The 27,914-nt window shown below is 48.2% G+C and overlaps 2 long non-coding RNA genes across 5 annotated transcripts; both read right to left on the minus strand.

The window, feature by feature from the left end:
- Positions 1 to 687: 687 nt before the first annotated feature.
- On the minus strand, positions 688 to 27,741 carry LOC134157143 (uncharacterized). Its single transcript, XR_009962203.1, has 4 exons — positions 27,433 to 27,741; positions 27,005 to 27,152; positions 25,725 to 25,910; positions 688 to 1,513 (listed from the first exon to the last, which is right to left on the minus strand). It is a non-coding gene; the product is annotated as an uncharacterized LOC134157143 (long non-coding RNA).
- On the minus strand, positions 8,387 to 20,782 carry LOC134157142 (uncharacterized). 4 transcript variants are annotated; one of them, XR_009962200.1, is made up of 4 exons: positions 20,651 to 20,782; positions 11,094 to 11,196; positions 9,220 to 9,439; positions 8,387 to 9,127 (listed from the first exon to the last, which is right to left on the minus strand). It is a non-coding gene; the product is annotated as an uncharacterized LOC134157142 (long non-coding RNA). The 4 variants fall into 4 exon arrangements; XR_009962201.1 differs by lacking the exons at positions 8,387 to 9,127; positions 9,220 to 9,439 and adding exons at positions 9,483 to 10,251; positions 10,913 to 10,968 and having other exon boundaries at positions 20,651 to 20,781; XR_009962199.1 differs by having other exon boundaries at positions 8,387 to 9,439; positions 20,651 to 20,779.
- Positions 27,742 to 27,914: the final 173 nt, after the last annotated feature.

Consider the following 27,914-nt stretch of genomic DNA (forward strand, 5'->3'; position numbering starts at 1 on the left):
AATGCGTCATGGAACAAGAAGGGTTATCCGCACCTCCCACATTGAGGCGAGGGTGTGGGACGGCCGGGTTAGATGGCTACACCTCATCCCTTCATGCAGGAGAGGAAAGCAGGTTTTCTAAAGGGTTGCTTTAGCTATAAAGCTTCAGCAGTGCTGGTGGTTAGTAGCAGGATGAAGGGCTGGGAGAACTGTCCTAGTCAGTTACATGTGCCCTGTGCCTTGGCACGCTCACCCCAGGATACTGGGAGCCTTCATGAACTTCATCATAATCCACCTCTTTAGGAAGGGGTTGGCTAGTCTGGTGCTCTACAAACAGAGCATCGATGAACACCATCAGCTCCCCAACTGTAGTAAGTGCTAATATGGTCAGATAAAGCCTTGCTCATGGTTATACCTGCTGAAGAAAAGAGGGAGCCTTGTCCACCCCATTGGCACAGGGTCACTCGGAAGAAGACTCCAGCATCGACACTAAAGGGGGTCCCTTCATTCCCAAGCCACCGTGTGCCACTGTTGGGGTGGCACAAGCACTGCCCTGAGCTGCTGGGCTCAAACCCTGGGGAAGCAGTACCACATAGCCCTCACCCTCAGAAATCATATAGATCCAAAACAGCATTTTCATTCAAGGATGCAGAGAAGGAAACTCACCACACAGCCCTCACCCCTTGCATGAGAAAGGAAGTCCAGGTCTAGTGAGCTCTGCCTTTTCCTTTAATTTTAGGCATGAAGATGGTTTCCTGCTTCCATCAGCTTTCCCTGGTATAGTAACTAATTTGCCTTCCAGCAGAAGGAATACCGATCAAGAGGTAAAGCCATTGCTGGGCTTCCAAGGAAGTGCTAATTAGTCCCTCTTTGAGAAATCTGGTTAAAGCAAATGAGCAGGTGTTGCTAGAAATCGGACATAATCTGTACAAACATGCTCATTCCTATGTGACAGCAGAGCTAATTACACCTATCCAGACCTCCATGGGTCACCTCTCCATTTTATATAGTATCTCTCTGTCTAAAGTGTATTACTGACCGGTACTCCAGATAAAACACTTCAGCACTTGGTGTCAGTGGTGAATTAACCCCTTCTCTTATCATGGCTTGAGATGAAAGATGTTGCTACCAATGCAACTTACTCCAAGGACAGGGAAAACACCTCGTATCTCCCTTTGGGCATGTGAGGCACTGTGCAGAGTACCCTGCCTTGTGCCACGCTGAACTGTCACCAGCAAGCTTTGATCTTGCTTGGTGTCAGCATCAGAAGGGTTTATGGATGTTTATGTGCTATGTCACACTTCCATGGCCTGTGAGCAAAGCTTTGCAACCTCTTGGAAAACATAAATGTCCCCTGGGGGAAGGTGGCGATTGACATCTGAGAGGGACAATGCTGTGGCAGCAATGGAAGTAACCACAAGGGTAATTATGGTTTAAGTAAGACGCCTTGTGTGTAGACTTTCACCAGCCCGATGGTCTCATTGCATCAGCTTGATCTCAGGCTGGTGTGAAGTGTCTGTGCACATCTGCAAAGCTGGAATCAAGAAGAGTGGGAAGTGATTGCTCGGCACAAGCCAGCACAGGAGAAAAGCAGCCAGCTGTGGGTTGGTTTGAACGGGAAGAATTTCCTAAGCAGCATCCCAAAACAGAGGTATCTCTGCGTTACTTGGCACGTGTCACGCAATCTCAGCTCTTGTTTGCACCACAGCCATAGGAAGAGAGAGGGGCCCAATGCAGACTATGTGGACAGAGACACCCATGAGTTTACTACATGACCGGGGAGACATGCATGACCCCCTGAGCCCTGGTTTGCTGTTGCAAAAGGACACATGGATGTGTGGTAAAGCCTGGGAAGCAATTGCTGTTGGACAAAGGGAACACAACATCCATGGCTATGTTGAGAAGCTGTGGCTGCCCCATCCCTGGCAGTGCTCAAAGCCAGGTTGGACGGGGCTTGGAGCAACGTGCTCTAGTGGAAGGTGTCCCTGCCTGTGGCAGAGGGTTGGAATTGGATGAGCTTTAAGGTCCCTTCCAACCCACACCAGTCTGGGATTCTATGAAAGTCTCTAGCAGCAGTGTAGGCACTTGGGGCCATGTTTGCATCCAGTCCTAAAGAGCAAGCAGTGAAGCTGAGAGTCTCAGGGATGGCAGCACAGCCATGGGACTGGGAGCAGGGCAGCCCCAGCCAAAGCCAAGCAAAAGGAGTGTGCTCCTCATCGGCGCAGCTGCCCCTGCAGTTGTTCCCAGCAGCTGAGCACGGCCCAGCTGGATACAGAGGGAAGAGGGAGACAACACCCCTTTGTAAAGCTGATTCCAGACATACTACCCTGCACACAGCCCCTGCCAAGAGGGCCCATTAGGGCTCAGCTCATCAGAGCTGGGATCAGAGCTCATCAGAGCTGTTTTCCTCCCCTGCCCCCTGTTAACAGCTTCAGAGGTCCAGGGGGAGCATGCGTTATTGCCTGCAGAAGATGCTGATCAGGATGGTGTCCTTCACCCAGACTCAGGCTCAGATTTTCCTAAAGCCACTGCTGACTCCTGACTCTGCATCCACTTGGAGCTATCAACTTGCGTATCAGGACTGACATGGCTCTGAAGTTATAACATCTGATTACTTGGTCTGCTAACATGCACAAGGCAGAACGATGGTGATGCTCCCATTCCTGAAATGAGGAGCAGAGATATGAAAGTAGTAAAACATTTCCCCACTAAAGTCTGTCAGAGCAGGGGCTAATGCTCCATGGCTGCTTCGCTGTCCCTTTTCAGTCAGGGATGTCCTGTACTTGATCCCACAGAGGTGGGATGCAAGTGTCTTAGTATGACAGCAGAAACGCGTCACTCCCTCAGATGGCCTGTTGTGCCCTAGAGATGTGCCCTTCCCTCAGCTTTCTCTTCTTTCAGTGTCCATAGGTATGCCTAGCTGGATCTTTTCTTGTAGACCACATTCCTAGTATAATGTTTGCCTTTCTTATATCAGTACAACCCTGACTCATATCAAATTGAAGTACAAGTATTATGCAAGAGGCTTCAAAATGTCCTACCTGAGACACAGGAACTGGCTCCAGTCTGAAAGTGGCTGCAATTCAGGCTTCTCCCAGCCATGACCATGGCTTTACAAATGAATCTTGTGGGTTAAAACAAGAACATACCTTGGATACACCTTCAGGTTTCTGCACCACCTAGGACAAAGATGCTAAGGCTTCTGTTTAAGTGAAAGCTGAGCTTCATTATTCAAATGATGTCTGAAGATGTGGTTTTGAGCACACGCATTTCATAGGGCTTCTAATAATCTGCCTCCACTGGCCGGTACTTTAGAGACCAGTGCAAGAAGCAGTCACCACACATGACTGACTCCAGCCCTGAGGCCCTACTTATCCATAGGTGGTTCTTACAACAATGAAGAAACCCGGCCAGCAGCAGCCAGGGCCCCGTGCTGCTGCACAGCGTGACTCTGGGCATCCTGCCTTTGCATCATGCGACAGGGATGGTGAACATAAATCTGAATTAGTTCATCTTAAGAGATGAAGGACTCAGCAAAGCTACATGGAGAGCAGTTTCAGGCAAGTCCATGGAATAGCTGCTGCTGTGTGTGTGTGTATGCATGACGCTGGGTGAAGTTATCTGTTTACCAGCTCCTCCTGCCACTTCATCCTCCATCAGCTCCTGTTTGCTGCATGGCCATGGGATCTGCTGGTGCCCATACAGGAGCCAGAAGTTTGGATCAGTGAGGGAGAAGATCAAGGACCAAACCCACTGCCTGTTATGACTGCAGAGGCAAACAAAACAAAAGCACACCTTCCCTCGCTCTGATGCTGCCATCCAGCTGAGGAGAAACATGCATTCTCTTGCAAGCAAAACCTCTTTCCTTTGCCATCTCCGATGCTGCTTCAGCTTGCAAAGAAAGAGTACTAATGTGCTCACCCGTTGACAGAGTGGACATGAAGGACAGTTTATAGCACCTACTGTACTCTCAGCTCAGAGCTGGAAAACAATATTCATTGCATCTACTGTGCAGTGCTTGGCCAGTACAGCCACATCCACATCCAAAAGTATCCAGCTAGAAAAAAAAAAGACAAAGCTATTAAAAACACTCACACTCAAGTCAGGAAACATCTTATTATAGGTCTTGGTTTGAAGAAGGGAAATTAAAAACCTATATCCACACTCAGCATATGCCCAGCTATATTTGTCTGCTCCATTTATCATCTTCGACAATGCAATTTCAGTGTTGCACCACTCCAGTCTTTTACACTAAAAAAAAACCCACCCCAAACAAGCCAATGCACAAGATGCCATTGCTGGTTTACAGCTGTGGCCTATCCTGTTTCCCTGAGCATTTGCTGATTTGGCATCAGCACAACACTGAGGGGGTTGGGATCTGACTGGAAGACGTGGATCACAGTAAAACAGGCTCTTCCTGTATTTATAGCAGCGCTCTGTCGGAAGCACAGCAGTTTGTTCATGTGCTGGTGGAGAAGGCATCACTCTGAAGGGGTTCCTTCACTAAAGATGTACCTCATGCACGCATTTGTCAGGCTGCAGAATGGAAAATAAAAGCTCTGGCAATGACAAACCATGCATGCAAAGTTAAATATGCAATGGAAAACATTACAGAGGGGTTAGCTATTGCTCCCATAGTGCAAAGACTGGAAATAGATGCTGCAAGTGCTTTATGAAGAAGCAGGAAGCTTGGCACTGCATTAAAGGAGCATGGATAGAGTCATGGGTAAGAATGGAAGAAACCCAGACATGTGGTAAGGTGAGATTGTCCAAAGCCAACTGCAGGTGTAGCCAGGCCACAATCACCCGTGAGCCTGCTGCTTCCATAGGAAAGGTGCCATGGGATGTTCCGTCGTGTTTCAGGGAGGCTGTGCTGCAGCCATGCCCCTGGAGCAGGTTTGTACCATCTCCTCTTGCTCAAAATGAATGCCAAAACATCGCAACTTCAACATGACCCGGAAGAGGCAAAACAGTTTGGGTGGCTGCTCCTGCCTTCTTGATGCAGCAGGCTTGTACAGGGCTCTGCAACACTCACTTTTATTAATAGCCTGGATGTCCTGAGCATTTTTCTATCTGGTTCTCACGAGTTATTTTCACTGCACAGCTTCCCATGATCACTCAATTTTGGGAGCTGATTAGACCAACTGGTGGGATAAGTCCCCACAGATAAAAAAACCAACAGCAAAACGAACCCACACCCAGAGAATCAAGAGTGTTTCTATAAAAAGTTAGGAACATGTGCATGGCATTGTGGGTATAAACAAGACTCAGCACGTATCTGCCTTTCCACTGCTGAGAAAAGAGCATTTGGCTATGTGGAGCTTTAAATAAAGATGCTGCTGGTTGTGCATCACGTGCCACTTGTGATGGTACCTGGCCCTTGGCTAGCCCCTCTCCTGCAAGCACTGAGGGGAGGGCAAGGAAGGGAAAGTGAGGGTAAGGGAATTATATTTCCATGCTAGTTCTGTTCTCCTGTTTGCAGTGAAGTGCTAGGGATCAGATCGGGGCCGGGACTTGCCTTTGCATGAAACTGTCCTCCTTCAATGCTTTGCATATCTTAAGAAAGACCATTGTGTATGGACAGAGAGTACTCCCAGACACAGCGGAGTGCTGAAAGGGTGGGGAAAAGCCTTGGGGGTAAATGGCTTCACTTTATTCCTACAGCCTGCCTAGGCAGAGATAGCAGGTTGCACAGCTACAGCAGTGATGTTAAACACCAGCAGCAACACCTGGGTCCTCTAAAAGTCAATAACAAATCCTCCTTGGATCCCGGAAATAGCAAATTGTGCATCATTAGAGAAAAAGTACAGGAGTCAGTGCTCAGTAAGAGCTTCCAAAGGCCTTTGGGGTTTGTTTTCTCTGGCAGTGAGGTATCAAGGGAGCTTATAGAATGGATTTAAGCAACTTCAGCGAGCCTCGGACAAAACAGAGGTCTTCATGAAGACTCAACACAGAGTGGAGGAGGGTACAACACACATATACTGAGCTCTGTGGAGGTACAAACCTACTCGGACACCCTCCTCTTGCACACACAGAGGTAGGGCCAGATTTTACAGATGCATGCACCTGTACTTGTATATGCAGACAAATTGCCATATCCACTAAAATACAAACGCCACCCTAAAGAGGATGGATCATACACATCTCGGGGGGATGCGAACGCCTTGCTATTCATAGCAGCCCACGCTGAAAGACAACTCCTTTTGCCTAGGCTATGAAGTGGAGCGCTCGGAAGTGTGCTCCTTAACTCCCTGTGTAGGTAGTACCACATAATCATCAACTACATGACTGCAGACTATTTCCCCCTCCCACATTCAGTTCCTGTTCTGGATCACGATCACTCACCGAAAGCGAACTCAGGGTTTCATTTGACGCCCCTCCACTTGCCTTTTTGCTGTACCACACTCAGGCTCTGCTCCCAGGACGGGTCTATTAATATTCTCAGGAATGTTTTGTTTGATCTTTGTGCATTAAGAGAGCGAACACTTAACAGCACCGGAAGAAAGCCTTCTTGCCTCCAACTCAACTATTTGGACACAGACCTGCCAGCTGCCAAAGTCTTACTCAGACCCTGGCTTGGACTTGCTTAAAGCATATAAAATCTTCTGGGAATTTCTCTGTAAAACCCACATGAGCATATGCAAAATACTTCCTCCCCCCAAGGTTTGACATAGCATAACCTGGCAAACAGACCAGGCTCAACACATTTCATCTTTCCCAGCTCTATGAGTATTAGAGCTACTGCAGAAGCTTGCCAGAATTTTCACTGGGGAAAAAAAAACACTGAGTTTTCACTGTATGTTCAGAATTGCCTGAACTTCTCTAAACTATAAAGTAAATAAGCAGCCGGAGGTAGAAACTGCCAGCATGAGATATGACAGGCTGGTGGCCCAGCCCAAAGCAAGCGGGAAGCAAGTCATTGGTACCTGCATGCAATGGAGCTCAGCCTTGCTGTATGAGGGATAAGGACTGCCTGATAGCACCTTCAAAGCAGCTATGGATCCTGTCATCACAGCACACCTGGGACACAAGGAAGGGCTCCCCACATGTTGGTGTCAGAGCACAGTCTGTGGGTAAGCAGTACACCTCGTCCGATGTACTAAAGAAAACTAGTGTAGAAAGCAAATCTACTGCTCAATCTGCTAGACTAGGCTTTCTCCCTGACACATATAACCATAGACCATATATGTTCATCCTTATGCGTGACATGAGCGCATGCCCCTGAGAAACATAGGAGAGACCTGATCGACAACAGCATCCAAAACTAATGTTGTTGGAAAGACAGGGAACTGGAAGACACTCTTTTCATGGTCACTAACAATATGGATGTTTTAGCACCACCCTCCACATAGCAGAGATAAAAATAGCTCTTCTATAAATGCACCACTGTATTCTGAGGTCAAATAAGACTTCCAATAAAATCACTCCAAGGCATTCAGAAAACAATTTACTATTTATCTCACTAAAGAAAGCAAGTCCCTAGTTTTATCTCGTCTCTTCTCGCTAAGGCACTAAAGCCCCCGGAGGATAGCTATTTTGATAAATTGCATAACAAATTATGCTTCAGGGCTGCATATCTCCATCACAGAGCACGGAAGCAGTGTAAGGCTGCCTGTTTTCATGAGCTATTTCAAGACACAGCGGACAGCCCTGGCTTTCTCAGAATCCATCAGCGTCGCAGTAAATGTTTGTTCCTAAGCACGCACACGCGCGCCCACCACCGCACGTCTCTTACTGACCCAATGGTTCCCACATAATCCCCCTGAAGCAGACATTTCCCCTCACACCAGAGGATGACCAAGAAATTGTTCCACTTGAGAAGGTCTGATAGCAAGAGGAAAGAATTCAGCTCATCCTCTATGGTGGGCTTCCAGCTTTCATCTCCTTGATAACCACCGCATCTGGTGACCATCTGTGGTTAAAAATGGCTTCCCAGGAAGAAACTCTTCTGCTCAGCACGGGGAGGTCGGTTATTTTTAACCGAAACCCATTCCACCTTGGTGCCTAAGGAAAATAAGCATGTTCAGCAGAATCAGTCCTTTGGAGTCAACACGAGCTATCACAGCGTAATGTTACTTTTGGCAAACAAACTGGTATCAACTGCTTGCCCGGGCTCATCCACGTACGGCATGGCTGCCAAGGGAAAACAGGATGAAGAAAGGATGACACATTTGTAATCTCTAACCACGCATGTTTAAAGTGCAAATGGAAAGAATGAACACCCTTGACTCTAGACTCCCGTGTTTATCACTGGAATAATTGAAGCCCTGGCTGTGACCGGGCAACTTTCCCCCCAGCATGAGTATGCCTCTGTCCTAAGCAGAGGGTCAAGGAGAGAGCTCTGACTCCAAATCTCTTCAGCTCTGGGAGCTGCTTGTCTAGGACAATTAATCACAGCAGTGGACACTAAAACTGAGCTGTATCAGATGACCAGCAGCTCCCACCGTAAGGCAACAGAGAGCACGGGCTCTGCATTTGGACTGCCTCCTGTTCAGGAAGACCTAAGCAAAATGAAAACCAGCAACCCATAGAATGAAAACCCTTCCTTCATCCTTCCTACCCCCTGTGCAGCCACGGAGAGGGGGAAGAAAGGGGAAGCCCTGCCCCATGTGCATCTCTCCACTGTTGCCAATGCCCTACCTCATCTTTGTGTCAGCAGAGCTCAGATGCTGCTTTGTGTTTGCCATCACACGCCTTGTACAGAGCATCCTATGTAAACACTGCAAATCTTGACTTTACGTTACCAAGATGTGCGTATGCACCCGAGTCATGGCTTTGATGTGATTGACAGTTCTCTGCTCCAGGAGCCTCTGGAGAGCTTCAGCAGTGGAGCTTTACAAGCAAGAATGTTATGTAAGTAGATAGCTATTTTTGTTCAAAGTTTAGTTCTGCACTCTATGAGACTAGAAAAATGAATGCACACATAGGTAAAGAACACATTCATAAGATTCATTAAAACAGCCGTGCCCTTCCTCCCATGATGCTCTTCCTGGTGGTGGCATTTGCCAAAGGTTTTACAGGCCCTGCACAGAGCAAGGCTTCTCCTTTGTAGCCAGCCTCCTCCTCTTCCTTCATCATCCTCTGAGGCCACAGTCCAGCACTCAGGACACCACAAGCACTTCCGCCACAAAGAGATGTGATAGCAACACTGGAGCAGAACACAGGATTACCTTAAGGCAACCAGAGACAAACGCTGCAGCACTAAACCAGACAAGGTTTAGCATCTGGGGCAGCCCTTACCTGCCGGCTGCAGAGTCCTTTATGCAAAACAATAGCCTTGTGACCCCAGATGGAGGAAGGAAGATGTCCTGCCAGGAAGCAAGACTTCCACAGGTCCATACTCTGGTCTCAGAGCAGCACATAGAGATGACCTGGCAATGCAGCATGGTCACTTCTCTGCTCTGCCCAAAATTGTCTGAGTGATCTTGGGTCAGCACCTTAGGCACAGACCCACAGAGGCCTAAGGAAAACCTTTTGTGAGGGTTTTCAGCAGAACTCAGCATCTCGTGGTTCCTCCCTCTGTAAAATTCAGATGGCCTCATAACCCTACCTCCCCCAGTGTCAGCATTATACATTCTTTGTTGGCTGGGAGGTGATCAAGGGGATGGGAGCAGGAGCCAAAATGAGTAGGTTGTAGCTCAGGCACAATCTAAGCCTTTGATTACTTCCTGTGAAACTTTTTAGACTGAATAAATCAGGCCCATTATCATTGACATGGTTTGGAAAAACCCCAAAACACTGAACTTCTAGGAGATCGTCCTCTGTTAGATAAAGACTTCAGACAGTTAAATGATACTTGCTAATTCTGGTGCTCCACTAGACCCAGACATCTATCCCTGCTGGCAGGTCTAATGACGGCTTTGGTCTGCACAAGAAATGGTTATTCATCATCAGATCTCCTTGCCCCTTTTGCAAATGTTCTGCTTCATCTCAGAAGAAGGAAAGGGAAAAAGGCTATAAATAAAGAGTAAGCAGCTATTTTGGGAAAAGCACGTTCTTCATGGTGTGAGTGTCTGTGTGTCTGTGTGTGTGTGTGTAAACAATTGTCTTCTGCATTTCTGTCAGCTTATCTAATCTCTCAAACAAATACCAAAGGTTCTTGTTGAGGTTTCATGGCCTGGCTGTCTTCATCAGCCTCTGCAAAGGATTCCTTCAGGGGTCAGGCTCTCCAAGCAGTACCACATATCCCAGTGGTCCCCATGGTGGTAAGCAAGCTCCAACTGATGTGCAAGGCACAGTCCGACCCTTGAAGTCATTGCTTGATCCTGTGTCCTGTAAAGACATAATTCCCTAGAGCTATCTACCTGTGTTTTTATACCTGCTTATTGCATATGCTTTAGTTTCACTCGCCACTACGCTGTTGCTGTGTTCATGGGGTTGGCTTTTGTCTGCAGGGAGCTGCTCCCTGCACCACCACCCTCTGAAGCATGTACTTACTGCTGTCACTGCCTCAGAGAAGACTTTCCAAAACTATTAGGTGGGGAAGGACACTGCTCAAGCGTCCCTGGAACAAGAGGGAATAGCCTTGCCCTGGGCTTGCTGCAGCAGGCAGGGCAAAAGGGATTTGAAAGAAAATGAGGTAGCTGCAGTTAGAGACGGATGAGTACCTTGGGGAAGGGAACAGGCAGGATTTATGTAAAACAAAAAGCAGCTTTAGGAGCAGAAACAAGCTGCTAATGGCAATGGAAAAGCTCTCCACAAGACACAGCAGCCTCATGTACGCTGATAAGAGACAGAGTTAAGGGAGAGGAACATCACATGCCTGGACTGTTCACAGCTCTCTTTACGCAAGCAACAAGCTCTGGAGGTTGATAACACAGGAATGTCAATGCAGAGGAAAATAACCCTCCTGTGTGCTGCTTTAAATATTCCCAGGGCTTGTTCTGAAAGCATCCTATTCAAAGCCCAGGGAGCTTGTGATAACGCTGCTCACCATGCTGGAAGACAGGCAGAGGTCATGAGGAAGCTTGAAGCACCATGTTGGCCTTGCTGCTTGTCAAATGGTTTTCAGCAGGAGCAAAGAGATAACCAAGAAGAGACAGAACAGAATGAATCAAATGCTGGATTTGCTAAGACAATCACAGGAAAAAGAACTTTAGGAACCATTGTCCCACCTGTGCCTTGTTCTTTATGTCCTTATCACCAATCTCCCACTGCTGTCTGACGACAGAGACACCGGCTTGTATAGAAGTTGGGTCCAACAACAGAAGTCATTTCCTATGAGGAATCGAATACACAGTTTTGGTGGTGTGGGCTGGGGTTTTCTTCTTTCCTATTTAGCTGAATTCCCATCCTGTTGAAGTCCCAGTTCTGTCACTGAATTCAGCAGGGCCAGAAATTAAGTGATTTGGTTGTGGTCATACTGAAAGTCTGTGGCAGAGGGAGACTTCAGTCCAACCCAGCCTCCCAAGCAAACTTAGCTCTCCATGAAAGCACGTAAGCTCATCCTGCTTGCAGTGCAAGAAGTCCATTTCCTTCAACCAGTTACCCAAAGATCAACAACTGTTGAAGGTCTTATGCCAGCATGGAGAACATTGAGCACTATCTCTGCCCCACAGCTTTCAGTGCACTGCTTCTGGCTGGGCTCTTTCACCACACCACGCAGGAAACTCAGAGCTGCTTCCACCCAGAGCAAGAGTCTATAGCAGGACCTCTGAAGACCTGAACTCTTGCTTTCAGATACAGCGTCTTGTTTCCTATTGCATAATGAAGCTTGGCCAAAACCCACACCACCATTTACCATGCTGGTGCACAGATGCTTTTGCTACGATAGAGTTAAGCCAAACTGAGCTGTGTTTGAATCAGCAGAACTTGGAAGGCCAAAACACAAGGTTGCAGCAGCTTCTCCTCCCCACTTTCCACGGCTGCATTGTGAGTGTGCATTCATACAGGCTTGCCAAACCCTAAAGTCAGGTGTCTCCACTACCATGGAGTTTAGGGCCAAAGGCTAAATGCAGCTCACACACTGAAGTCAGTGTGGGAGCAAGCCAGATTGGAGCTTCAAGTCTGGTGGTTTGAGGAGAAGGAAACAACTTTGCTCCAATTTAAAAAGGGGAGATAAGCAAAATAAAACCCTCTCACAGGGCCCCAGAGATCATTTCCACCAGGTTTAGGAACTGGCCTCTGTGTTTCATGAGAGTTCTCCACCCTGATGGCCATTCTCATTGAAGATATTCAACCCCCTTTCCTAGGGCTCTCTCTCCCTACAAATGCCACTGGGGGCTTTCACAGCAGTGTAAGTCAAGGCTTTAAACGTTCTGCAATGTAAAAAAAAGGCTTTTCCACCCTTGCTCATCCGACAATTACACTTTAGGTCTCTGCTCTTAGTTCTGTTTGGGTAGGTATTTCCTATCCATGCTTACTCTTCTTGAGCATCTCCAGGCAGCCCCCAAAGCATCTTGTAGCCACCCAACTCACTTACAGATCAAGCCTATAGCATCCCAGTATTAACAGTGTTTGGTGTATTTCCTCTGCTGTTGAAAGCAAAGCAAGTTCTGTCTCACCCAAGCAGAATTAGTACAACATGGAGAGGAAATCCAAGAGTACCTCCAAGGAGGAGGAAGATTTCCAGCAAGGAAACCAGGTGTGTGCAGCAACTTTAATAGCAAGAGGAAAATCAGTTTTCCAAAGTTATTGTTTGTGTCAAGGTGCAATATAGAAAAGCTAGGGCCTATCCCAGTGTCTCATTGAAGCTTCATTGTCTTTTTCCTCACGTTATCATAAACTGTCTTCAGCACAAAGGGCTAAATACCTGCAGAAACAAAATGAAGAAAATAATTCTTCCAAAATCCTACACTCATTCTATGTACCTTATAACTAGATCCACTTTAGTTGGGTTGCTCCAACTCGGTCATATCTTTTGAGGTCTCTTCCAATCTCTAGCATACTGTGATACCGTGATACTACAGCTTATCTCTGCATACCCTCATTGTGGCCTATGGTTCTCTAGTTATACATCAACACATATTGCATCCACCACAGCAGAAAATCAGGCTGCAGAGGGGCACAATTTCATCAGATGTACTGACCTGTCCGGGACAGGGGTTGTAGGAAAATGTTACAGAGAAACTGCCATAGGCAGTAGTGGCATGATAGTGCCAAGTCCGAGCACAAGCCCAGCCCGCCATCCTGCTCTGCCCCACAGGGATCCCAAATCAGCCTGATTCATGGTCAGAGCTGTCCCTTTCACACCTCTCTTTGCAGATACTTCTGGGCAATGGTTGTATCTATTCAGGAAAAATTCCTATGGATTCCTTTAAGGCCACTCCTTTTCCTTACTCACTCCCTGGTTTTCCTTCTTTCTTATTTCAGATCCCAACCCTGGTGCTTGGCTGCAGTAAAAGCCCTCAGGGAGGACAAGCATTAGGACGTTTACTTTTTCAGCTGCTCCAAAGCACCCAGAGGCAGAAAACACAAGCCAGGCAGCCTGCATCTCCTTAAAACCCCAACCCTTTTCCCTCTGCATCCCCAACCCTGCAGCCATCCTGCGCGCCTGGAGAAGGCAGCCTGGGTGAGCTGCCACTTCCCCTTCTTGCAGCCCAAGTGACCTTAGTGTGAAGAAATGTCTTCCTGGTATTCAGCTTATGTTTCCCCTTTCCCAGTTTATCCCATTGTTTCTGCTTAACCCTTCCTCAACAACCCCATCACCCTGAGAAGCTCTAACTCTATTTAGCAGCCATACACATTTCTAATATGCTTTAGGTATTAATAACCCAGGTTAGCAACTTCTATGGCACCTCAACAGACATGGTACATATTCTTATGCCCTTCAGATGTCCCTTATTTCAGGTCTTGACATAATTCAGCTGAAGGGTATTGACAGATAAGCACAAGCATGCTGTGGCTGTGAGACTGACTATTGCTACCTGCAAAAAAAAAAATCAGAACCTTTTGTTAAGAGAATTCCTGGAAGGTTGTTTGAGAGCAGCATTTTTTACGTTTCCTATGAATTTCCATTGCTTTTTCCCCAAACAAATACAAAATATTCCATAAAAACAACCCAAAACGAGATGAGAAGTGACATAAGAAGATAGCAGAAAAATATCCTCTGTGAGCAACACTTAACTACACTGAGCATCGTCTTATAGAGCCCAGAGGGGGCTCTGCCTTGGGATCTTTAACCCTTTAATACTTGTTACACTCTTTCCAGACAGGACTTAACGTTAACACCCTTAACACAGGCATGTGAGACTTGGTAGCCTCATATTGCTAAATTTTCCCCAGTTTTCCTTTCCAACTGGTTTACCTCCTTTCAGCCATTCAAAATTAAGTTCCAGGAACTTCCTCCTTGATCCCAGCACTTCTAAGTAGAAGGATCAATCACAAGCAAAACATTTCTTTGGCAAATCATAGCTCAGACTGGATCCTGTGTAAAGTTCCGAGTGGTTTCTCACTGAATAAAAGCCAGTTTCATTCAGACCAGACCAGAAAGCTCAAACCAGCAGGCAAGTTTCCCATTTGCAGCAAAACCCAAAGCTAGGAGAGCTTGCAGTCTTGTTGAAACAGCTTTGAAGTATTCTATATGAGCAGACCTGTCCTTTGCAGGGATGCTCCTGCTGAGAGCCACACTGTTCCCTGCCGGGATGGGCAAGGAAGGGTAGAGTGGTGATGGGTAACCCACCAAAACCTTCAGAACTCAGTTCTCATCCTCCTATCACCCTTGTACAAGCCTGTGGATTAATTAGCAGACATTCAGGGCCTGATGATGCTCAAAGCACTGTTGAAGGGTTAATACCAAGACTGTTTTCACAAAGCGAAAGAAGCTCTGGCTATGACTTCCCTTTGTTTCCCTCCTCCTCCCTTCCCCACCTTCCCTCCTGCTGCTTCTTCTATGAAGAGGCCTTTACTGTGTCTCAGGAAAAGAAATGCCTCTCTGAGGGCCTTGCTTTCCCCTGACTGCTTGGGGCCATCAGGCAGCCAGTCAGACGGTGGCCTTTGTAATAGGGAAAGCTTCTTCCAGGCAGAGGAAGACACTGCCTGGGGCTTCTGTATTCACAGCCTTTCTATTTCTAGCTCTCCCTTTTCACAGGGCTTTGTTTGCTAAACCCCATTCCCTGCTCCCCCCAGGCCATCGGTGAGCATACTTATCTTAGAGGCAAAATAAACCCCAACATCTCTGATAGAGCCCACCCCAGAGATAAGAGTCTTTGCCATCTTACCTCTTCTGCCTTTTCTACTTCCAGGGAGTTTGCTGGAAAGGAGACTAACTAATAGGAATGCTTTAACAGCTTAAATCCTGCTCTGTGGATGCCAATTTGCCTCTTGAGGTGGGAAGTAGAAAGTAATCCTATTTTCAATATAGGCATGGATAGACTGTGCCGATACTCAGCTCAAAGTGGTTTGAGAAAGGTCACTGCAATAACATGATGCATAGGCTCAGAAAGGTCCAAGGAGCTGGCACAGGATGTTAAGGTAAACCAAACATCCCCAGCCCCTTTCCTGACCCCTGACAGAAGGATTTCAGCCCACAAAAGGGCACACTGAAGCCAATGGTCAGTCAGCTCCCTCCATCCTTCACTACCTGCGTGCTTTAAGGCTTTTCAGCCAGGTCACAGCTCTTTCAGTGTGCCCTGCTCAGTAGCCACCAGCCCCATTGGCTCATTCGGGCTGCAGCCCTTCACTCCCTCAATCCACATGCCCCAACATCCATCACCACCTGGGGTGCAGCCATGCTTTGCACGGGTTTAGTGCTTTGCTGTCTCTTGTCTTACCACTTCAGAGAGCTTCTGAATGCCAGGTTTTCTCCATGCCCATCTCACAGCACAAGGATCCCAAAGCAGGCACCACCAGTTTAATTTCACACCACATTATAGCATGACAGCCTATTCTAAAAGCAGGCAAGTTCACCTAGAGCAGGGTCACACGCTCAGCTTGATGCCAGACTCAGGTGATGCTTAAAGTTCCTTGTCACTGCCTTGCCAAGGTGTCCAAAATACATAGGAAGGGTAAAGTGCTGCAGGCTCTCAAGATCTGCATAAGATTTTATTTACCTCTGCCTTCACATCTTAGCTCTCTAGATCTAACACAGACTTGTAGAACAGTTTGGGTTGGAAGGGATCTTAGAGATCATCCAGTCCCAATCTTTTGCCATGGGTACGGACACTTTCCACTAGAAACCAGGTTGCTCTAAGCCCAGTGAAAAGAAAGACTGCTCACAGGCAGGCTACTACATCAAGATGGATTAAGGTGAAAGAAAAACTCGGATCTATGCTCATCTTCAATCATGTCTTCTTCCTGAACCTCTTTCCTAAAGTTTTTCCTCAGTTTTCCTGCAAGCATCCGTTTAGGCCAGCCTCATCAGTGAAGCAGTCGCTTAACTACTCTCCCATGTGAGGGCTACAGAGCATCCTTCTGTAGGTTTTTCCATCAGTGGTTATTTGAACATTTGTTTTCCAATGTCTCTTGACACAAATCAGTGTTCAGGCACGAGTCTGTCTCACACTTCTCCTGCGGTCAAGCCCATCATTACAATCCTCACCCACAGCCACTGAGGCAGTCATACTTTGACCAATCTTTTGGCACTGTCATACCTCCAGCGAACTGCAGCCTTGCTCAGGGAGCTTTATGCCTTGTCACCATTGATGCCTACAAAGTCACCAAAGGCATATGCCACCTTCTCAGCACTCCCTGGTGCTCTCCTGAATAGCAAATGGTCTTTATACCACCCTCTTTCTGAACGTCAAGCCAGCTGATCCTTCAGCTAGGGAATTGTCCATCTTGGGAGCAGATTTCTCCAGGATCCCACACAACAGTTTGATAAGGTACCAGTAACAAGAGTGTGAAGTGGTTTCCATCAACATTTGATGATGAAAGTAATCTTTTTTCCCCACAAAAGGACCATCAGTGACTTGGTTGGAATCTTGGAGTATTCTCCAGACTCCCAGCTACAACTGACAAGGTTTGATCTGCCCATATGAACACTCTTCCATTCACTACTTGCCTCGCCAGCTCACCCGGTTAGTGCTTTTTGATATCCAGCCCATCAGTTCTCTTGAGCACACACATTTCCTCATCTGGCAGCAAACAGAGGAGAAGACATCTGTGTGCCCAGGTCACAAGGGCACACCAGTTTCAGCTGGTTTAATTGGGGCCATTTGTCCTGGTAATTTTCAACAGAGCAACAACAGTCTTGCCAGAACAAGTTCTTGGTTCCCCAAGCACTTGCTAGGAGCCACAGCAGGAACAGGGCTTATTAGAGAAGCAGCAAGTCCTTTTATTTGCGCAGCAACATTATTTCCTCACTGCTGGCCAGTGCCTGGATGAACACTGAGCCCAGAGGTGAAGGACTTACATAGCCCATTACCCAGATTCCTGAGCCATGCAGTTCCCTGCTGCCACTGCTCTTGGCAGATCACCATGTTACACAGAAGCTCGGGCTCTGCCCTTTCTCCTCCAATCTCAGCTGAGAAACAATGTGAAAACACATCTCCTTGTCTCCAAGTGTTCCTTTGTTCCTCCTCAGATGATCTGCTCCTTGCTCATCACCTTGAGGGTGCAGGGGAGAAGACACTCAGCATTTCACACTTAACCTCCTGCATGGTGGAAGCTGGAAATACGCACTGAAATATGGGCAATTGAGAATACAATTACAGCCGAGAGTAAGTTGTGTTGTAACTGGCAAACTCCAGACACAGCCATGAGAGGATGCAGCGATGTGTTCCTTTACCCCAGCCTAACTGCCAGGGGGCCACTCTCCTACAAACTGCTTGCTGAAAGCTAGATACACCTTCAGGTCTCACACAAGTAACAAGCTCAATCCCTTCTCCTTTGATTAAGATAATGATTAGAGATGGTTATTGGAAACATCAGGAAGCCTTGCTCCCATTTTGAAACTTTACAAGCTTGGTGACCCTCCTGGCTACCTACATATGCAAAGGAAGCCTGGCAGATCCTGAGTGCCAAGGCAGAAAATCCTTCCCCTCCCAGCAGTACAGTAGAAAGAGTGTTTTCACCAGTAGGTACCAGCACGATTTGCAGAAGAAAGCAGCATGTTATCTACTGCACTTCTTGGAGAGCAGTCAGGAGGTGGCAAGGCCGAAGTTAAAGAACAGCAATGGGAAGAGACAGAAGACAGTTGGGGAAGTGAAGCAAAGCTATGTCCTCTGCAGCTGAGCTCAGGATGTCCTCATTTTTAAAGCCCCTAGAAACAGGTCTTTAAAGAGCTGCCTGGAGCCATCCAAAAAGCCAGGCTGGGGTTTACCAAAGCAAATACTCTTCCTCCATGTAGGCTTATGCATTTTTGCTTCCATTTAGCTGCTCAGAGCTAACTCTAGGAAATACCAGACAAAACTGCTAAAACATATCAGTGGGACAAAGGGAAGATGTTTGCCTGCCCCCAGCCCTCTGAACTCCTAACCTGGCAAACCCTAGAGCAATACAGACACTGATGGAGAGACTCAAGGCAGGTAGAGGCAAGATCTGCTACACTATCAGGTAGCCAGGCCGGCAGAGGAGGATATACCTACAACTCCAAAGTCCATCTGCATGCCTGGAGCCCAGCTATGCATCGGTCTTCAAAGAAACTTCGTGGTTTGATGAGTCACTGAGCTAGAAAGCCAACCTATGCCCCCAGGAAAGCATCATCACATCCCTCTTCACCCAGAGGAGGAACTCATCTGCAGACACTGGGACACTCACTGTTCCTGTAACTGTCTCTTGTGAGCCCTTTCCCAGCCCAAGCATTTTCTACTGAATTCAACACCAAAGATTTGGTTCTGGCTACAGCGTGGCTCGTGCCTTTGTACCAGAGGCCAGTGCTGCAGGTAACACTTCACTCCCAGTGTAAGGGGCTTTGTTACTGCACAAAGACAAGGTGATGGTACCTACCCCAAACAGCTCAGCCTAACAGAGACCCATTACCCTCATTTTACAAGAAGCCAGTCAAAGCCTGGGGGACAAAAGGATTTCCCTGCAAAGGCTGTGGCTGTCCTCAAGACCACATGCAATGCCATGCTGCACCACCACGCTTCTGCACCCGCCCAGCATCACTGACCTGCACAGTGCTGTCTCTGCAACACTGACCAGCACATGCTCAGCACCAGTTAATCTTCTGACATCCAAAATCCAGCACTGTCACGTTAGTGCTGGCCTGCAGGATAAGGAGCAGCAGGTCATGATGACTGAAGCCTCATTGAAATGCAGCGTGCACACTCACAGGAACTGCAAATACACTAAATATGAAGGACAAGCAAAGGGAGCAAGGGGATTACTCTGAGTACTCAGAGTGGTTTAAAGGGAGCAGGCATGAATGCTTTGCTTTAGCAGCAACTCAGCTGACGCATCCAAACCTTCCACCCGGGGTGCATCCTCACTTGGATCAACACCTCACTCCTTACAGGGTACTTCCTAATGGTCTATTGATTTCAAGAGATGTCCCAGGAAACATGTTGCAGAAGGATCAGCAGCCCATCAGCAATGGTAAGTTCATGTGCTAGCACCCTGCTGTTCAGTGCAAAAGGGAAAATGAGTTTTGAGAGGGTAGGTTGCTGGTGGGTCAATGTGACACTTGTAGTTCTGGCAACAAGCAGCCCGCCTCAGAGCGGAGGTAACATAGGCATAGCACAGCCTCCCCTCTGTGACCTGTCCTCAAAACCAGTGTCACCTCCTGGTTCAGCTTCCCAAGGCTCCTGCCACCCTCCCAATGCGTCTGCATCCTTGTAGGAAACATCATTTGCCAGCCCCAGCTCTGCCAGGGCAAGGCATGCCCCAGAAACCACCTCCCTGCCTGCCCCAGGTAGGAGATGACCTTCCTATGGGCCTGGAGAACAACATGAGGGGCAGAGTGGCTCAGCCATGCAAGGAGGGGTCTGGCAGGAGGCATTATTTGGGAGCAACCTCTGCTGAGGAGCAGGGCAAGGACTGAATTTCTATTCTGGGGCTGTCTGCACTTCCCATTCGGTGCGACAGCCTCAAAGGGGAACTAGTATTTACAGGGCTCTGGTCACGTCATCCCATTGTTCCCATACAGTCAGCAGGCTGCCAGGAGAGAGGAACAGAGAGCAAAGCATCCCAGCGGGCTGCCCCAGCCCTGCTCCCCACCAGTGGTGGCACTTTGCAGGGAGGTAAAGCAAAAGACACTGTGAAGTCAGTGATCTCCCACCTCCTGCCATGGGAGCATCACGCACAGCTAGGAACACAGCTTCTCCCTCCCCAGGCATCTTCCAAATGCAGGAAAGGCAAAAAGGACAGAGGAAGATTGTTTTTCTCTAGCAATCTAGAAGATGCAAATGCACTCTAAAGCCCTTGTAGATCCAACAACAGGAGCTTTTAAGCCTTTTGAGGGATGGCAGCTTCTCAGCTGGTCCAAAGCAACCCCTTCTCCAGAGCCATTCTGCTTTCTGATGCACACAGGTCAGTGTCACACCACGAAGAGGCCTGGTGCCTTCTGCATGGGCAAGGAGAGGAGCCTCCTGCAAAATGAGGGCATACCAGCAGGGCCCAAAGGTGCTCCAGGTGGAGACAACAGACACCTTCCACCATGGGCATCATGCACATCAGTGGGGATGAGCAGCAGAGCAGAGAGAATAAAAGAGGAGCCTCACAGAAGAAAACTGGAGTACAGGAAGGGAGGGTAAAGCAGACATAGCAAAGAGAAGCTAAGAAGCAACTCTTGTGCACACAGGCCCCTGCAGCAAGAAGCAGCCCAGCATGACTAAAAGCCATTTGGGGTTACCTCAAGATGTTGCTCTTCAGGGTTGCTCATCATCACTACTAAACAGAGGAAGCCATTTTGCTCTTGATGGGAGGAAGAAACAGGGATAGAAGAGAGATGAACCAGAAGGAGGTCTCACAGCAGTTCTAAGCCCCAGCTGAAGACAAAGGGCTTTTATAGGCAAGACCAGCCAGGCTAAGGGATGTCAGTAAATCACTCTCATTATATTCTTCACCTGTGCCAGGAGAGAGCTGCATCTCCTAGGGCTGCTCAAGAAAGAACTCAATAAAGATGATGAAGCATCAAGATGACAAAGTAATGGGGGTTGTGCAAGTTCCCACGTAAGCAGGTCTCTCTGTTTTAACACAATCAGTAACTGAAACTGTCTTGATGATCATTTTTTCCTACACTTTGAAGTCTCTCTGACTTTGTTTTTGCAGGAACACCTTGACTTAGTGCTGGCTGCACCTCAGGCTCTGCTCTTCCACGGACAGGGACTCCGTCTCTGCCACGAACAGCATGAAAGCAGCCTAAGCATTTACACATGTACAGCTCGGGCTGTGAGAAAGGTCCAGCCTCCAAACTTTGACAATCAACTTCAGAGGTTCCATAGTTTCACCTGCAGTATTTGCTGACCTATAGAGCAATCATGTAACACTTCATGGAGTGAGAACCCCTGTTTCTCTCTACCTTCGGCATGCTTTTATACATGATGTTTTAATTTCATTTTGTTGTTGTTGTTACAAAGCCTGCCTTTCCCTATTTCATTTCCTCTTTACATTCCAAGACAACGGCCTGTGTGCAAGGATAGCAGCTGGTTTATTCCTGGAATTAGCACTCAGTTACCGGACAGACAAACACTGGGATTTCTGCAGGAAACTCTGCTTTCCTGATGTGTTGCTGTTTTCCTTAGGCTGAAGTTTAGAGCCAGAACAGACGGTTGGGGTTTTGTCTATGGAAAGAAAGAGTTCACTCCTTGTCAGCAGTAACGTGCATCCTTTCAGAAACAGAAATATTTGCCCTCTTCCCTTTCAGCAAGACGTTTTGGCACCATTATGAACCCAAACCTTTGGCAGAGCCATGCAGGCAGCGAGACAGACTCCGCTGAAGTATGAAGAGCAAAGGGGATCACAGCTCAGTGCTGCATGAAGGGTGCAGGAGTCCTCCCCTCACAGCACTGGGTGTTTGCAGAGCTGCTGGCTCAGAGGTAGAGCAGGAAAGGGCTCAGACTGCAGTACCTTGTTTGCATGTAGAACAGCTCCTCGCATCACAACAGCTCCAGCTCCATCAGTGGCCTGCAGAACTGACACTCTTCATGTTTCCCAAAAGAGGGAAATCCACGCTGGAAGTCTGGGATTTGTATTTTGGACCAACAGTAAGGCTGGGGAGAGAGCCCCACACATGTACCTCCTCTGTGACACCTGACAGCTCCTCAGGAGTCACCAGCTTCCATGCATGGGGAGGCTTCTTGGTTAGCCAAAGGGCTATTTCAGAAGGCTGGAGGAAAGCAGCATTGTGCTTGCTCTGCCACGAGCCTGCTGGAAGCAGAACAAACCCTGTGACAAGGCTTGTTTTTTGCCTCCAGGAGTCAGGAAGCCCAGTTCAGCCCGAACATGCTCAAAATAACTGCTGAAAACGCTGTGTGCTGATCCAGTACCGGGTGAAACTTCAACGAACGTGATGTTTTCCCATCCCTGGCTATATTTACTTGCAGACTTGCTCGGGTGACCTCGCTGAGGAATGAGGGCACGTACAGTACTGCTGCAAGGTGCTGTAAAGGCTCACAGCCTCTAACAAAAAAGCCCAGTGCTGTTTTCTGAATGAAGAAGTGCATTGCTTAAGAAAAGGCAGTCTCTTCACTTTCAGTTCAGGCATCCCACCCCTGATCTTTATAAGGGCCCTCCTAGGAAAGGCAAGCAATGTCCTCTGCTCAAGGCAGACTCCTTTTGCCCTGCTCTCACCTGCCTTTCTCCTTCCCTTGCCTCTCCTCCACATCCATGTGCAGGCTTTGGCTGGCCCTCAAGCCTACGCTCCTCTTGCAGACATGACCCTGCAGCACTTACTCATTGCTTGTATCTGCACAAGCCCGCTCAGGAAGATTACTCACATAATGAAGGGCCCAGGTACCCTGCAAGCATAACCATGCCTTTGCAAGTGGCTTTCAATCCCCTCACCTGACCTCGTTCACACAACACCAGGGAGTTACAATCCCTCAGCCTTTGCCTGTGCCTATCATGGTTTTAACTACACAGCCGTGACAGAGGGCAAGGCATGGCCAACCTTCCAAAAGCACCTTCAAGCCTCCCCATGGAGGTCAGCCCTTCTCAAGTCTCACCAAATTCACCAGCAGTGGTGAAGCTGATGTCCTCCATCAGCCATCCCATGCACCCTCATCCCATGTGCCAGACACCTACACCAGTAACAAAGCAGGAAGCATTTGTGCCGGGACACGTGCACTTTAAGGGCTGAAAATGCCCTCAGGAGCTGCAGAACTGCAAGTCACAGGTGCAAACAGGGAGAAAAGACATAAAAAGAGTAAGGGTTGAGCCTCAGCATCTCCTCCTGCCCCATCCCGGAGTCACCAAAGGCTGCCGGAGCCTTTGCAAGGCAAGCACACAATATTGGAACAGCCAAGCACAAGTGTCTGCAAATCAGATGTCCAGATAAAAAGGGCAATGGGCTTGGTTTTGGCATTGAGTTCTTTCAAAAACCAAACCCCTGAGTGAGCGGGGATTTGATCATGCATTTTTGTGTTGGTTTCTGCTTCTTTTTTAATATGACCTGGGTCCTCTTTCCTTTCCATTCCTGAACCTTCAGCATATTCCATGATTCAATGAGTCTATATTTTACTTTCTCAAGGTTTTCTCTGGGGAAAAAAAGGGAGGGGAAAAGGGCTGAAAATGTTCCTTCTCATTTAAAAGGAAGCTGAGGCTCCCTGACAATGGGATGACTCCAGCAGCTGGGCTTTTAAGGACACTCTGGAAATTATGAGACTCCTGATAAAATCATAGGATTGGCAAGGCCTTATTTCCCCTGAACAATTATGATTTCTTTGCCTGTGGGTATCACTGTGTTGAAATGCCTCTAAAGTTCCTGCTATGTCATTGAATTTGCATGCATTTCTTTTCGGTTCCTTCCTTCTCCAGCCCCTGCCAGAAAGCAGACATTCCTGAAAATCCACTAACCACACTCCCATAACTTTACAGCCTGAAGACCTTGAAGCAAATGAGCCTTGAAGAGTAATTGTAGCATTACAGGCACCAAATGATGCTGAATTATGCAGCGCTTAGCGGACGCTGCTTAGTGGGTTGATCACAGGGAAAAACATTGGCTAACGTGAGAAAAAAAATCACTTGTCCAAATGGTACAGCAATGCTGTTAGCAACTCTATTAGCAAACAGAAACAACAGAGACTCCTCTGTCTGCGTGGTGGGGCTGGACCACAGGAGTCCCACTTTAAACAGTAAAACGTGCTGGGAAAGGACATCTCCTTCTAGAGGATGTTTCAACCCACCACATGTATACATTCCCCTCTGGAGCGTCTGCATTGCTGTAACAGGTAAAAAGCACCATTCAGGATGAACCAGGTTTTGGAGGCAGGCATGAGCCAACGTTTCCGTCCTGCTGACTCAGATGCTGTGGGATGCACAGACCTTAATCAAGTGTGCTGGTTTTGTCTGGGATAGAGTTCATTTTCTTCATAGTAGCTGGTAGGAGGCTGTGTTTTGGATTTGTGCTGAAAACAGTGCTGATAACACAGGGATGCTTTAGTTACTGCTGAGCAGTGCTTGCACAGAGTCAAGGCCTTTTCTGCTCCTCACCCCACCCCACATGAGCAGAGGGGGTGCATGAGGATTTGGGAGGGGACACAGGCATACAGCTGACCCCAACTGACCAAAGGGATATCCCAGACCATATAGTGTCATTCTCAACATATAAAGCTGGGAGAAGAGGGAAGAGGGGGGAACATTTGGAGTGACACTGTTTGTCTTCCCAAGTAACCATTAGACATGATGGAGCCCTGCTGTCCAGGAGATGGCTGAACATGTCTGACTATGGGAAGTGATAAATGAATTGTCTGTTTTGCTTTGCTTGTGCACAGAGATTTTGCTTTACCCATTTCCGTTCTTCACATATAGGAATCAAGCCGAAATTAAGCATTAATTAAGAAATTAATGTAGAAGATAAGCAGCTTGCTCAAGCTCACACAGGAAATGGGTGAGGACTGAGGGATGGGAAGTAGGTGTTCCCCTGACTGGACTGTCACATGGTAATGCCTTCCTACCAACACCTTAGCATTGCATAGGACCTGGGAAACACAAGGCTGCTGTAACGCTTGGAGGTCCCCTTCCCCAAAACTTCTGTATTTTTCACGGACAAGAACTTGAAAGAAGTGGGAAAGGAATGGGGGAAAGTCTATTAAGGCCCTCACCTTCATGGGCGCAGGTTAGCAGTGAGACTGATGGATGGGGTAGTGGGAAGAGCAGGAGCTTTGTTGGGTTGACCAAGGAATCCCCATGCAGCAAGTATGTGAGATGGCTGGCATTCCTGGGAGGTGAAGATGGGCAGCACGTGGCTCAGGTGTGTAGGCATGAGGGGCCACACATTAGCACCAACAAGAGCAAATAAGCCTGCCGCTAACAGCACATAGCTTCCCCCCAGAGTGTAGATTCCATGCATCCCCATGATTCCTTGCATCCCCAAACGGTGGGAAGTGCGTGATAAGTATCCCAATGCTTACACCCCACGTTGTTCTTCATCCCCCTTTCTGAGCCCCTCGCACAGGCTGTGAAAACAGCGAGCACCAGCATCTACCACTGCACAGGATGAAGCAAGAGTTTGAGGGAGGACAGGGAGAAGGGAAGGGTAAGTAGGTGAGAGTCTGACTGAGGAACGCATGATAACGCCTGACACGCAGAGCCAGGCTGCAGGCATTTCCTGACCTCGGCATGCTGGCAGCTTTGCCACCTCTGAGCTTGCCTTCACGTGGCTTTGAGATGCTGGCCGCAGAGCCTCCAGGCTGATGGAGAAGTGCCTGAGTCCGTTGTCCCTCTTGCATGCACACAGGGACGTGCAAGCGAAGGCTCTCTGTTACCTTTTGGCTTGCCACTGTGGCTGGGTGTTTAAACACAGGTGTCTGCCGCTGTTGACACTGAGTGATAAGTGGAGGCATTTTTTCCATTGGAAAGAATCTCAAGAATTTCCCTGTTCTCTTTTTATTCTTTGTTTTTTTTCCCTTCTGCATCTGGTAAGGAGACTGTTACTGCGGGGTGCTGGGCATCTGGCATAAGGCAGAGGTAGGACAGTGCTTATTAGCTGAAGATTAGATCCCCCCTCCGTTCCTCTCTCACAGCTCCGGCCCTAAGCTTCAAATGCTCATTTAAATTCAAGCCTTCCTCCCTTTCTGCTCTCCCAGCTGCCTCTAATAGCTGCTCCTTAATGCTCTAGTCCCTCACTTGTGAACTGGTTCCCCAAAACAGCAGCCAGCAGCCACCTCCGGGGATTAATTATCCCTCCTGAAGCAGGAGGAGCTGCGGTTCCTTCGGTGTTGTCTGCATTGCTGAGGCTGAGTTTGCACCTTTGCATCCAGGCTCACAGTCCAACCCCCTCCCTGACCCCCACTTAGAGCTTGGGAAAAAAGTGTTCAGATGGAAAATATAAAAGCAGCACCTTCCCAAGGGGAAAAAAGAGGCAGGAGCTGGAAGAGGGGCCTCCTTCCTTCCCTTTTTGCCCACCTCATGGCACTGACCTGTCACCGTAAAACAACCCAGGCTCCAGGGGGCCATTACCAGAAAGCTCCTATTACTTTCTTTCATGCTCATCTCTGTTTCAGGTCATTTTTTATGTCATTTAAGCCGTTAAGATTTTTTTTCCCCTAAGAAAATCCAGGCCTGCCTAGCTCTGGTACACCCTGGGGAGCAGGAGGAGGACCCAGCGACCCCACACATGCCCGCACACCCTCCCAGCACTGTGTACTACGGGCAAAACCTTGTCTCACAAGGAGCTAGCTGAACATCCACACAAGTGTGTGCAAACACAAGAGGTTGAGATGCTCCTACACGTACAGGCATGTCCGTGCACGTGCAGTCACCATCAAGCAATGCCCTCATCCCACCCCCTCCTCCCCTAGAACTTTGTTGGAAAGCACTAGCTCAGCCAGAGCACCTCCAGCTTGTGCCTTACTGATGCCTGGTATCTGGTTGGTACTACTGATGCCTGAGTGCATCTCTCCCTCTTGGGGTGACAGTCGCACTAATAAGCAGGCACCATCCCCACCATAGGATGGAAAATATGAGTGCTCTAAAACAAAAACCCTGATGCAGTGCAAAGCCAGAACCAGAGGGATAAACCCAGCACCCTGGGACACCAGCGCACCTAAAACATTTGATGGGGCTTGGGCACCACACAAGTAATTGATTGCCTGTCTCTTCCTCTTCCTGCAACAATTAGCAGCTCTGGTCATCAGTTGCCCTCTGTCCAGGAGCTGAGGAGGCATCAGTCTCCACCACTGTTTCCTGGGGGCCTGGGATGCAAAGGGAAAGCAAACGGGCATGTTTTGAACAAAAGGATAAAGAGGCCAAACCACAGATGAAACATCACCACTTCAAAGAGGAAAAGATAGATAACAGTATTAGTCACCACCCAGCAAACAACCTACCTCTTCAGCCTGCGGAGGGTAAGAGGAGTCTTCCATCCTCCTCATCATCCTCCTCCTCCTTCCCATCCTCCTGCCCCCAGTCCTGTTTATGGTACGGTCTATGACAAAACAGCTTATTAAAGGAATTATGCAACTGAGCTCCTACCTTTCCAAGCTGGATTTTTCCAAAGCCTTATGTTTATCGGGTAATTGTGCTGGAGACACCAGCACTACCTGTCACAAGCCCTTTTGTGGGCTTGTTTGTTTAATGAGGCTTCAGCTCCTTAATTGCTTGCATGCTTTGTTGGGAAAGCTTAGTCACATGGGTGCAAAGGTAATCCAGGAAAAGCACTATCAGTGTGCCCAATTATGGGGGCTGGCACTGCCTTTGGTATTGAACTCTGCCCACAGCCTCGGGACCAGCATCCCAGGAGGTCACTCGGCAAAAGGGCATCTTTACACCTCTCAGTGCAGACTGGCGCTGGGTCTCCAGCTCCTGGTCCATGTGCCCTGTGGGAAACTTGGCCCATAGCAAAAACATACACGCTTTTTGCCCTGGAACTGCCCAGGAAGCCCACATGGACATACATGGGAACCTGTGCATAGGTACCTACCACCTTCTGAGGCTCCTTTGGGCACTTGAGGCAC

The sequence above is a fragment of the Pezoporus occidentalis genome, unplaced genomic scaffold (assembly GCF_034315485.1).
Source record: "Pezoporus occidentalis ecotype Australia unplaced genomic scaffold, CSIRO_AGI_Poc_V1 ctg93, whole genome shotgun sequence".
In the NCBI taxonomy this organism is placed as follows: domain Eukaryota; kingdom Metazoa; phylum Chordata; class Aves; order Psittaciformes; family Psittacidae; genus Pezoporus; species Pezoporus occidentalis.